General features: G+C 39.9%; 1 protein-coding gene across 1 annotated transcript in view; it reads right to left on the bottom strand.

Moving 5' to 3' along the window:
- LOC131427776 (helix-loop-helix protein delilah) overlaps positions 1-14045 on the bottom strand; it is a 176779-nt gene that overhangs the window by 94052 nt on the left and 68682 nt on the right. The window contains exon 2 of the mRNA XM_058591275.1: positions 7381-7459. The gene's annotated coding sequence lies outside the window, so the exon portion shown is untranslated. The remainder of the gene's footprint in view (positions 1-7380; positions 7460-14045) is intronic.

Raw genomic sequence — 14045 nt, forward strand, 5'->3', positions numbered from 1 at the left:
GAAGCGAAACTAGCTTTGCAAACGACACAAAATAGATCTGCTCGCAGTGGCGATAGAATCCAAACTAATCCAATTTTTGTTAGGATGTTTCTTTTTGCGTGATTTCGTTTGCAGCTTTTTCACTAATGGGCGATCCTAACGGCTATAAAAATAGCAGCATATAGAATTTTAATGTCGATTATTTCATTTCGGATTTGCATTTCATTGAAAGAAAATATCAGGATGCTGTACGGAATTCATTCCTGCCTTTCAGAAGGACCAAATGATGGAACTTACTACAATATTAAGCACTGTTCGGAACATTTTTCTCGAACGATTTGTTGTACAGCAGCAGATATTTTGTTCTTTTCCTCAGAACGCGTTCTGATTGGCTGGTGTTGACATGGGTCAAATGAGACAGGTTTTTCAATAGTGTACTATTCATTCCTTTCGTGACTGTCGTATCGATCGGATGGTAGTTTGCATTAGAGCAGCTGTGCGTTAATCCATTCTAATCCGTTTCAAGGTCATTTAATATCAAATATTTTGTATTCGCGAGCTTGTGCAGTAGATCAATACAGTATAAACAATAAATACAGTTAGACAGTGCCGGGTGCTATTGTGTTAAAACAATACGAACAGTGAACGGACGTTTAGTGTGGTGCCGTGAACCGGTGCTGTGTGCATATTAATTCTCAGAGGCCGTTGTAACTAACGCTTGGCCTCAGCGGCCGAGTTGCTACGGATCATTAGCTAAGTATTATATTTTTTTTCCTTCGTGTCCCTTTATCGTCTTATATTTTGACTCCCCCTATAATTCGCGCGGAACCTCAACCGCGCTATGGCAAGTCCATTAAATTCTACCCTGCCCCCCGAAGATAAAATGGAAACAGATTCTAAATCTGCTCCAAATAGTAAGACTCACCGGGTTAAACAGTATCCCGAAGAGCCTTCACCCTCGGCCGGCCTTTATGTGGTTTATTTTCGGACCAAAGAGAAGAATAAACCGCTTAATATTTTGAAAATATCTAATGACTTGACGTCGAAATATCCAACATTGAAATTTATCTCAAAAATTCGTCCCGATAAGCTCAGGGTCTCGTTGACCAGTCTGAAACATACTAATGAGATCGCTCGAAACGATCACTTTACGCGGGACTACCGCGTTTATATACCAGCTCGCGAAGTCGAGATAGACGGAGTGATCACGGATCCCAGTCTGACATGCGAGGACATTCTCAAACATGGGGTCGGATGTTTTAAAGATCCCTTGCTTAAGAATGTCAAGATACTGGACTGCAAACGTTTGCATTCAGTATCGATCGCCGCGGATGGGACAAAGTCTTATCCCCACTCGGACTCGTATCGGGTGACCTTCTCCGGCTCGGCTTTGCCGAAATTCGTTCTCCTGGACAGGGTTCGTCTACCTGTACGACTTTTCGTACCACGGGTAATGAATTGCACTAGTTGTCAACAACTAGGACACACAGCTTCCCATTGTGGAAATCGGCCCCGCTGCTCGAAGTGTGGAGAGAGTCATGCGGATGGCGTTTGCGACAGAGACATTGAAAAGTGTCTTTACTGTGGGGCGGCCCCGCATGACCTCACAGCATGTTCTGCGTATAAATTGCGTGGAGATCATTTGAAACGATCTCTCAAGCAACGATCAAACCGCTCGTTCGCAGAAATGCTGAAAATCGCCACACCACCTGAACAGAACCCCTACACCTGTTTGTCTGCGGACGATTGCGACTCTGACGATCCTCAAGAAGGTACATCTTCAACTGTCCCTCGTAGTTTTAGGAAGAGGAAAAATATATCATCTCCTAAACTCCCTAGAAAGGGTTCGAAGATATCTCTTGAAGGCCCTCCAAAAGTAACAGCAGAAGGAAGTGTTGGTAAAAAAAACGAAAAGAAGAAGCCAAAAGCTCCTAGTTCCGGAGACTTGAAATCGGAGAAAGAATATCCAACACTTCCGGGGACACCCAAAACCCCGAAAGTCCCCAAGGAACCAGAAAACACATCAAGTGCTGGACTTGTAAAATTCAGTGACATTGTGGACTTTATATTTTCCGTCTTCAACATTTCTGACCCCCTAAAAGGTATTTTGATGACTTTCGTGCCAAAAGTTAAAATGTTTTTGATGCAGCTGACTGCAAAATGGCCCCTCCTCTCAGCAATCGTTTCCTTCGATGGCTAATTTTTCGAACGAGGTCAAGGATTCGATCACTGTTTTACAGTGGAACTGTAGAAGTATCATCCCGAAAATAGATCCTTTTAAATACTTAGTAAATAATCTGAAATGTGACACATTTGCATTGTGCGAAACTTGGTTAACTTCTGATGTATCACTAAACTTCCACGATTTTAACATTATTCGCCTGGATCGAGATAATCCCTACGGAGGAGTACTTTTGGGGATAAAAAAAAGTGCTATTCCTTCTTTCGAATTAACCTCCCCTCGATATCAGGTATTGAAGTTGTCGCATGTCATGTCACAATTAAAGGCAAGGACCTTTGTATTGCTTCCATCTATATTCCCCTTAGACCCTCAGTTGGGTACCACTGGCTCAGCAGTATCATGCAACTTCTTCCCGCACCGACGTTAGTTTTAGGAGAATTTAACTCTCACGGTACGGGATGGGGTTGTCTTCATGATGATAACAGATCAGCTATGATCCATGATATTTGCGACAACTTCAATAAGACAATCTTGAATACGGGAGAAATGACACGAATTCCCGCACCACCAGCAAGACCAAGTGCGCTGGACTTATCCCTTTGCTCGACATCGCTACGGTTGGATTGCACGTGGAAGGTAATCCCTGATCCCCACGGTAGCGATCATTTGCCTATCGTAATTTCAATCGCCAGCGGATTAAGACCATCGGAAACAATCAATGTTTTGTATGACCTCACACGAAATATTGATTGGAAATGCTACGCAATATCGATATCTGAGAAACTAGAAACAACACAAGAACTTCCTCCGGAGGAAGAGTATACGTTTATGGCTGGCTTGATTCTCGACACTGCGATTCAAGCTCAGACGAAACGTGTACCCGGCGCGAATACCAACATTCGTCCTCCCAACCCGTGGTGGGACAAAGAGTGCTCATCACTGAACGCGGAAAGATCTTTAGCATTCAAAAAGTTCAGAAAATATGGAACACCTGATAATTATAGAAATTACGCAGCACTAGAAAGGCAAATGAAGAACTTAGTTAAAGCAAAGAAACTAGGTTACTGGCGACGGTTTGTTGACGGATTAACAAAAGAAACATCGATGAGCACTCTTTGGAACACAGCCCGACGAATGCGCAACCAAAACACAACGAACGAAAGCGAAGAATATTCTAACCGCTGGATATTCGATTTCGCTAAAAAAGTATGTCCTGATTCTGTTCCGGAACAGAAGATATCCCGCGCCGCGACTTCGAATACAAACGAAACACCGTTTTCGATGGTAGAGTTCTCACTTGCGCTCTTGTCGTGTAACAATAAAGCCCCGGGGTTAGACAGAATTAAATTAAACTTGTTGAAAAATCTTCCTGACTCTGCCAAAAGGCGCTTGCTGAATTTATTTAACAAGTTCCTCTAGGGTAATATTGTTCCACACGACTGGAGACAAGCGAGAGTTATCGCCATTCAAAAACCTGGGAAACCAGCTTCCGATTACAATTCGTATCGGCCGATTGCTATGCTTTCCTGTATCCGGAAGTTGTTCGAAAAAATGATTCTCTTCCGTCTAGACAATTGGGTCGAGACTAATGGTTTACTTTCAGATACACAATTCGGCTTCCGCAGAGGCAAAGGAACGAACGATTGTTTGGCGTTGCTCTCAACCGAAATTCAAATGGCATTTGCTCGTAAGGAACAAATGGCGTCAGTTTTCCTAGACATCAAGGGGGCTTTTAACTCAGTTTCCATAAACATCCTATCTGAGAAGTTGCATCAGCATGGTCTTTCACCAATTTTGAATAACTTTTTGTACAATCTATTGTCCGAGAAACACATGTATTTTGCACATGGTGATTTGTCGACAATACGATTCAGTTACATGGGTCTTCCTCAGGGCTCATGCTTAAGCCCCCTTTTATACAATTTTTACGTAAACAACATTGATGAATGTATCAACACATCTTGCACGCTAAGACAACTTGCCGACGACAGCGTTGTGTCCATTATAGGACCCAAAGCTGCCGATCTCCAAGGACCATTACAAGATACCCTCGAAAACTTGTCGACGTGGGCTCTTCAAATGGGTATCGAGTTCTCTACTGAGAAAACTGAGCTGGTCGTATTTTCAAGAAAGCGAGAACCAGCACAATTACAGCTTCAACTAGGGGGTGAAACCATAGCTCAGGTCTTCACATTTAAATATCTCGGGGTCTGGTTCGACTCCAAAGGCACCTGGGGATGTCACATTAGGTATCTGAAACAAAAATGCCAGCAGAGAATCAATTTTCTTCGCACAATAACCGGAATTTGGTGGGGTGCCCACCAAGGAGATCTGATCAGGCTGTACCAAACAACGATATTGTCCGTAATGGAATATGGATGCTTCTGCTTCCGATCCGCCGCGAACACCCATTTCATTAAACTGGAAAGAATTCAGTATCGTTGTTTGCGTATTGCCTTAGGTTGCATGCAGTCGACTCATACGATGAGTCTCGAAGTGCTCGCGGGCGTCCTACCGTTGAAAAATCGATTCTGGAATCTCTCATATCGATTGCTAATCCGATGCGATATCTTGAATCCAATGGTGATTGAAAACTTCGAAAGGCTTATCGAGCTTAATTCTCAGACCCGTTTTATGTCCTTGTATTTTGATTACATGGCTCAGAATATTAATCCTTCTTCGTTTGTTTTCAACCGTGCTCATTTCTTGGATACTTCTGATTCTACTGTGTTTTTCGACACATCCATGAGAGAAGAAATTCGTGGAATCCCGGATCACGTACGCCCTCAAGTGGCCCCAAATATTTTTTATAATAAATTCAGAACAGTCAACTGTGAAAAGATGTTTTACACTGACGGATCAAACATCAACAGGTCCACAGGCTTCGGAATCTTCAATCAGAACATCACCGCTTCGTACAAACTCAGTGATCCGGCTTCAGTCTACGTCGCAGAATTAGCTGCTATTCAGTACACCCTTGAGATCATTGAAACCTTGCCCAAAGACCATTACTTCATTGTCACGGACAGTCTAAGTTCAATAGAAGCTCTCCGCGCAGTGAAGCCAGGAAAGTATCCCCCATATTTCCTGGGGAAAATACGGGAACACTTGCGAACTTTATCTGAACGGTCTTATTTAATATCGTTAGTCTGGGTCCCTTCGCATTGTTCCATTCCGGGCAATGAAAAGGCAGACTCATTGGCTAAGGTGGGCGCATTAGAAGGTGATATTTACGAAAGACCAATCTGCTTCAATGAATTTTTCAGTATCTCTCGTCAGAAAACTCTCGAAAGTTGGCAAACTTCATGGAGCAATGGCGAACTGGGACGATGGCTACATTCCATTATCCCTAGGGTATCGACGAAACCTTGGTTCAGGGGGATGAACGTGAGTCGTGACTTCATTCGTGTGATGTCTCGGCTCATGTCAAACCATTACACATTCAACGCGCATCTCCGGCGTATTGGAATCGTGGAGAGCGGTCTCTGCGCTTGTGGTGACGGTTATCAGGACATCGAGCATGTCGTATGGACGTGTACGGAGTATCGTGACGCCAGGTCTTTATTAAAGGACTCCCTAAGGGCCCGAGGTAGACCACCTGAAGTTCCGGTCCGAGATGTGTTGGCTAGTCGGGATATCTCTTATATGCTTCTTATATACCAGTACCTCAAACACATTAATATCCAAGTGTAATCTGTTATACCTCGCTCAGAAAGTATATTCTCCACCTACAGGTTCGACACTAACATCCGCCCGATTCTCTCGATCACCGTCCCTGTTCACCATCTTCATTGGAACTAACAAGATCTTTTTTTGTCACTAACTTTTCGTTCCCCCTTCCCCCGTCTCTTCACCATCTCGATGGCAACTAATTAGATCTCTGTAGTTTTCAGACATTTTGTTTACATACCCCCTGTTTACCTCGGTTTCCACAATATTTATTTTTTTTATTTTTTCATCTCTTCGTAACATCACCATCACCGCCTACGGTCCTACGCTCCAGTCGATGACCAGCATGCGGGCCACCCGCCGGGCCTTCGTAGCCTGGGGGTGTTTCCCGCGGACCCACACGAACTTAAAGGAAGCGGCCATAGATAGCACCAACTGGAAGTCATGCAATATTCAATTCACCGACCACCGCCGAACGCCAGCTAAAGCTTTTTCCAAAAATTCTAGACGACATAATCTAATGATACTATTCTAGTTTTAAGTTAGTCGTTAATTAAGATTAGGAAATACCCTTGGCATCTTAGAGCTTAAGCAGTGTGCCTAAAAATATATATTATTCTATTGAATAAAAAAATAGTGCACTATTGAAATACTTCAATGCTTTTTCTTTACACGCTTAAGTTGAAAAATTTCGATTCTATTGGTAGTTAGATTAAATAATTCCTTTCACAGATCACTGAGCTATGAGCTTTCAAAATACGAGAAAAGAAAACACTCGTCATGAGTTTTCCTTTTTAATACTCGTTGATACCAAACATTTCAGAAAAGTTTTTGTTTTTGAACTATTTGAGATTATCTCATACAACTGAAAATTTTATCATGAAATCATGTTGATTCTTTAGATACAACAAGAGATATTCACGATCAAAAACCTATCACTCTCTCAGAGGGTACATTTTGGAAAGGCGCCCCATAGTAAAGTAAGTCGTATTCACGACAAAAATAAACACCATTTTCAAAAAACCTGCTTGAGTCGAACCGGTCTCACCATCCGCTCAAAACAAATGGTTTGCTATAGTTTGCAAATTTTCATTTAAATCGGATCCATTTCTTGAATTGTCTCTATGTTATAAAACTTTAAATTTTTAGTGGTGATCTAATACTACTGAAAATATGATCATGAATTGTTTTCGACGTCCTGGAGCAAAAATAGTTTTGTTACGGTAAGTACAAAATCCGATATTCACGATCAAAAAGTGATCGTTATCGAAAAGTACAAATTTTGAAACCTTCTCAACATCAAATCAACTTCGCCTGTTCGATTTAGCTGGCCAGTTACCAAAACAATCGAGTAACCGAAAGTAAATGGACTGAGAAGACTTTCTATTTCGGTTCCCTTACATTACACGACCCCGGTCGCTAGTATTCAGTCATTTAATTGTCATATTCAGACTCATTCAAAAGAAGAAAAAACACCTCCAAAGCCCTTTCTCACCCATCACACGGGCATCACTAGATGTGTGTGTGAGTGCAAAATGTCGGATACTCACCATAATGGAACTACGCTATCAGCTACCGGACTAAAACTTCCAACAGTGGGAACGGGATGTTGTAAGTGCAATCAAGGACCTGCAATGTAGAGAGAGAGAAAGAGAATCAAAAAAAGAACAACTGCGTTAAAAAGAAGTCTTCGAGGTAATGGGTTTTCATTTTTAAGAAGGCCACTCATTAAAAGGCCATATAAAAAGGAAGGGACATTCTTGCGTAAGCGTTGCTGTAGAGTGGAGCTCTTAAATCAAAAGAAGTGTTATTTAAATCATCAAACCCCCCCCCCCCCCCACCCTTTTCCACCGGAATCATCGTTGTCAGACATACTTTTAAAGGAAGGAGAGTCATACTTTTAATTTTTTTTTTTTGCTTGTTTCCGACATTTTCGCACTTTGTAAGATTGGGTTGTGTCCCATTTGTTGTTTATTTAAATTTGATTGAGTACAGGAAAGGTTAAACATTGGGACACTGGTTAGTAAATTAAACAAACCCACATAAAAGCAACCAGTTCCAAAAGCCTCGGATAGCGCCTTAGTCTGCGATCGCAAGGAATAAAACTGATCTCTAAATCTTATCACGCATGCATTTGATCGAAAGTTGGCTCACTCCCCCTGCCCCATTTGTGTCAGTGCCTACTTATCCTGACATCCTGACGATTGCTTGACGACGACCAACAGATCTATGTCCGCTGATTAGTGGAAGGCTGCCGACAAACGATATAATGTATGTTTTTCGTGAGTCACTCGACGTATTTTCCTTTTATTATTATTATTTCGTTTTTAGACTGTTGAGCCTCTCCTTCCTTGATACACTTGTTTGTTTCGATTTTAATGACCACCACCGAGGACAGCCGATCGTTCCTCGGATGAACCGGACCGGACGCTTGTAGTTACTCATGTTCGTGCGGACACACATTCCTTTGGGGCATCACTTCGAAACTGCAGTTTGTAACTGTAATTCGAGCCTTTCCGCCGGTCGAACGGTGGATGCCGGCCGGACAACAGGTTCCCGAGCCTTTTGATTTGTGATGGAGTCGGTCCAAGGCAATGCCAGTAGCAGTGGTCGGTAGTAGCAAACGAAGCGCCAGACGACAGCAAAAAAAAATGAGAGCAACTTGATTTTGCTTATTTTCAGGTGAAAGGATTCTATTTCACGCGGGCAGCGAGTGGGAATAAATTGCCAGTTATTATCCATTCACATTCAACGGGTGCTGCTTTTGTTATATCATTAAAAATTAAATTAACTGGGAAAACTGTTATAATAATCATCTGCTTTCTACAAACGAGCGTAATTTGTTGTAGCGATAATTTTTAGTTCGATGTTTCATTAAATGTTAAGTATGTGACAAGTTATATCATTCGCTTCGGTTGCTACTCGTGAACCATATCGCGAATTATTTTACGTTTTATTTAAAAATTGACAGTCGAGCGTTATTTTTTATTGAGTAGTTGAATTTAAATAAAAATTCGGCCCATCTAACAATTTGACAGATGGAAAGGTTTATTTAGTACCGAAAACAACATAAAGGAACGTAAGAAGAACTTCGAGAAAAATTTACTTCGTTTGACAGTGTATTGAAACGTTTTATTTATGTTTTTTTTTTATTAAAAGTGTAACAAGAAATTCCACAGAAGGAATTTTCTCTAAAGGTTTTCAAGTTAGATTTTTTTTTTGCCAGAAATAACTGCTCGTCTGTCAAATTTTAACTAAAAGTTAAGATAATTCGCAAGATGATCCAGCATAAATGTTTACTGATTCTCTCAACGTTCGGACCAGCGATTGTCGCATTGTAATTCCTTAGATCTTAACTAGAATCTTCTTTAGAATTACGGGAGGAGAAAAGGAAAATAAGAAACGATTTACAATTTAGATAAAATTTTATTTACGTCTTTAGTATAGCAAATCAATAATTTTGAACGGATAGACTCCGGACAAGGTTTTAAAAAAAGTGAATCATTCTATTTGTATGTAGTTTCTTACGAACTTTGAAACTTAGTTTGATCAGTATCTAACGAGAAAAACAGATTGAAAAAAAGAACAACTATGAAACAAAAGTGCGAAAAAGCTACCGCAGAGACGAAACTCGAACCCGTTGCTAACTCCTATCCGGAGAAATCATATCAAACACATGAAGAAACAACCTAATTGAAGGGACGAGCCAAGCATGTTCAGCTGTGCTCGGGCGCCACACAGTTCAATTATAATTTCATATCTCTTTGGTGACCCTTCCGTCAGCTACGGATGCGAGCCCCCTCTCTGCGGTAGCTTTTTCGCAGTCACTTTTTCAATCTGTTTTCTTTGTTAGATATTGATTACATTTAAAACTAGCTCAAGGTGACTCTGTCAAACACATATAATTTGTACTTGACTCTATGACTTAACAAGAATAAAACATTTCTTCAAAATTTAATACTTTTTCAAGAATTATAAAATCAACAGAAATGATAAAATCACGATAATTTAATAAAATAAATTTTGTTTTGCTTTATTTTTATTTCAAATTTGATATTAAAACCAACATTTGATGCTTATTTTGGTTAATGCCTCTATTTAAGTGAAGAATATTCAGCTAAACTTATATATAGGCATGCGCAAATCTTCAAACTCCTTATGCAAAATAGTTATTTAAATACTAAAATATTATTCTAAAATTTGAGGACAAACAATTGCGAGACATTCAGACATTAAATTCAAAAATACTCCAATTTTAATTGAATCGCGTAACTTTAACAAGCTGTAGATAGTTCTTAAAATAGCGTGTCTAAATACAGTCTGGGCCAATTAAAGTGGAAGCATTTGTTTCTGAACAAAATATATGAAAAAAAAACATTTATATTTATTTTCATTTCGATTATTCAAGGGGATATGTTTCAGCTAGTTTTTGGAAATGATATCGCGTAAATGGCCACCTTTGGCCTTGAGTACAAAATGTGCCCTTTTTTTCAGCGTTTTCTATCGTTTTGGCCATTGGTCGAAATGGCGGCTATTTCACGTCGTATGTTGTCTTTGAGTTGACCTTGGATTTCAAGTATCCGCTAAAAAAATATCTGGTGACGTCAAATCGGGTGGCTCTTCCGGGGAAAAATGGTCGTAGCAAATCGATTGTTAGTCGAGCTGTATGGCATGTTGCACCGTCCTGTTGAAACCAGTAGCCATTCAAATCATTTTCACGAACAATGGGCATCACAAAATCATTTAGCATGGCTCGATAACGACTGCCATTACAGGTTTCTGCACTAAAACCACACCAAATTGTAACTTTTTGGTGGACTGTCTCTCAATTAATTGAGGGTTTTCGGTGACATAGAACACATAATTTTACTTATTACTTATCCACTTAACGGCAACGAAACGTACAATTGAGAAGTTGTTTTAAATGTAAAGCTGAACAATTTCAGCGCGTTCTTGTTGTGTGTACTGTGCTATGGTTCAATTGTCTTGAAATGACGCTTCCAAAGTGGTATGTCATTAGTCGATTTGACAATTCTATCAAAAGTGATTGGGTTGCCCGATGGTAAAGTGGCCCATTCTGTATCTCGGTTACGTCTAAGAGAAGTATTTTGCTGGGAAAAAGCATTTCCCCTTAATTCTGTGTTTAATTGATTATCTTACAGCACCAACTTATCAAAATTTCAAATATTAGTTGCAATATCAGGTTTCAAATCGAAATGTTCCGGATTAAAATTAATTTTTTTTTCAATTTCAATATTTCGGATTGGCTTCACCTTCTTGAAATACTCAGTGGTGGTGCTTTTGTTTCAGTGCATTTTCTTTTTCGTATGCTCTCTAGGTTTTCTGCAACTTCTTCTACGACATCATTTTGATCAAACTATTAGTTGTAAAGTTACAACTTGCCCTGAAGATGAAGGTATAACCTTCGAAACGTTGATCGTTAATGGGAAATAACAGCTTTGACGAGAATCCATTTGATCAAAAATCCACCTTATGATTGATCGCACCCGCATTAAATAAACAGTAAAAAAATATAGAACTGAGCACAATACACGACCGATCACGAGGATATTAAAAATGCAGTTTTCAATCTTATTAATCTATGGATTTGAATTTGAAAATCCGCAATAAATTGTAAGACAGTATCTGGCAATCTGGAGCCAATATGTAAGAATTTAATATGTCATTAGTTTTAGATCGTGATCGTCAAATCTGTCCCGAAAATGTTTGAAATAATATGATTTGGAGCTACCCGGAAATAGTCATTGTGAATTTTAGGAAAAAATGAAACTTTTAGGATAGAAATGAAACTGTAATTTGGAGATGCTGATTATTTTCAGCATTTTAGTTGAATAATGAAGGGGTGCTATACAATGCACTGCCAACATTTGGATCAAACCCAATGTGAAAATTTCAAAGAACACTGATAAATCGAAAATTGTTATCTTGGTTTTTAAAATCATTCATAACATCGATTTCCATTTCTTAATATAAACCCGAGTTTTTTTTATGTTTATGTCTAAATATCTCAAGAACGGCTAATTCTAGGAGAAAGATTATGATGAGAAATTTTTTTTCACTTAATCTGTAGAATTATATTCTGGTGTCTAAATGATAATTTATTATCAACAACAAAGCTTTGCAAATGTTGGTGAACTTTTTTGAGCAGTAACTTCGTCATTTTTTAATTCACATTAACCAAATTTGAACCAAAATGTGGGTTTTAAGTTAAGGTATGGAATAAAATTATAAAAAAACATTAAGGAGACTGTCAGAAGTTTAAGTGGCGAACGGTTTTTACCCCCTAATTTTGAGCGTGTTGATTACCCACCGATTGCCCGAGATATTGGCTACACTTCGTTTGCTGAAGCACCATATTGTTGCCACCGGGCTACATATTTTTCATATCCGCATGCTGCACTACACAGCATACCAGGCAGTTGATTATTCATAGAGTCTCATAGAGTCCCCATCCGGTCTGCGTGAAGGCTGGCGTTGACTGAGAAAAAAATGTGACAGAGCATATACCTATTCACAGAGCCTGTTTTATGCGTTTTACTATACAGAACGGAGCATTATTTTTCTCATGCATGACGCATAACCTCTCTACACCGATCGAAGAATAACCGCAACAGAATGAAATGCGAGTAGGAATTTCGGAGTGTCGATCGATTAATCGATTAATAACCCAGATAATCGACTAATTGTTAATAGATTAATACATACACATTAAACTGGTTTTGAAAAAATAGGAATTCTCAAATTAATAATGATTGGAATTAGGTATTTCACGGTTACTAAAGGAAGTGATCAGGAAATAATGACAAAATAAACAAATGATCCAATCATTTGTATAACGGTTTCTATTTGTTATCTTTCTCTTGCTCAAATTACTGCGTAATCTGTTATGAGGTGTACAACTTTGCTTCCGCCGTTTTCCGATAGGGTGCTGTCCCGGCTGAGGCTAGTTAAAATACATAGATGATACTGCCTTTAAAGAGAGTGTGTACAGTGCCTAACGAATTGTCATCGCCGTTTCAGTGATAGTTGTTCTTGTTTTCATATTATTCACGCTCGAAAATGTCTGTTTATGTGCCCAATTCTCACCGGGAAGTTTTACTTTTCTGTTACAATTCGAAAAAAAATGCAGCTGAAGCGAATCGAATGCTCTCAGAAACTTTCGGTGATGCTGCTCTGAGTAAAAGAACGTGTCGAGAGTGGTTTCAACATTTTAAAAATGGTGATTTCCATGTCGAAGACAAACATGGTGGTGGAAGAGAAAAAACCTTCAAAGATGGACAACTAGAAGCATTGCTTGATGAAGATTCGTGCCAAACCCGAGAAGAGCTTGCCGAATAGTTGGGAGTGAATCAGCGAGCCATTTCAAAACGTCTCAAAGCCCTGGTTATGATTCAGAAAGAAGGAAACTGGGTGCCGTACGAGTTGAAACCGAGGGACATCGAGCGCCGTTTATTTGTATGTGAGCAACTGCTTTAAAGACAAAATCGTAAGGGGTTTTTACATCGAATCGTAACCGGTGGTTCGATACGATAATCCTAAACGCAGAAAATCATGGGGAAAGCCCGGGCATGCTGCTTCGTCGAAGGCAAAACCGAATATTCACGGCGCTAAGGTGTTGATTTGTATTTGATTTGCTCATAAAAACGGGTGAAACCATCACAGGAGATCGCTACCGAACGCAACTGATGCGCCTTAGTCGCGCGCTGAAAGAAAAGCGGCCACAATACCGAGAGCGACATGACAAAGTCATCCTTCAACACGACAATGCTCGGCCTCACGTCGCAAAAGTGGTCAAAAAGTACCTGGAAATGGGAAGCCTTGCCCCACCCGCCGTATTCCCCCTGATGTTGCCCCTTCTGACTTCCACCTATTCCGTTCGATGGCACACGGCCTGGCAGATCAACATTTTCAATCCTTCGAAGAGTTGGAAAAATTGATTGCTTCATGGATAGCGTCAAAAGAGGACTCCTTTTTTCGAGCCGGGATCCGAAAATTTCCAGAAAGATGGGAGAAAGTTGACGCTAGCGATGGACAATACTTTGAATAATACATTTGTAAGCACTCTTTCGCAATGAAGCTTTTAACTTTGGAAAAAACGGCGGAAGCCAAGTTGTACCCCTGATATTTTTTTGCAATTAATTTATTGTAATTTTTAATTTAGCCTGGTTCTAACATTTACTTGTTAGAACATTTA

The sequence above is a fragment of the Malaya genurostris genome, chromosome 2 (assembly GCF_030247185.1).
Source record: "Malaya genurostris strain Urasoe2022 chromosome 2, Malgen_1.1, whole genome shotgun sequence".
Lineage (NCBI taxonomy): Eukaryota > Metazoa > Arthropoda > Insecta > Diptera > Culicidae > Malaya > Malaya genurostris.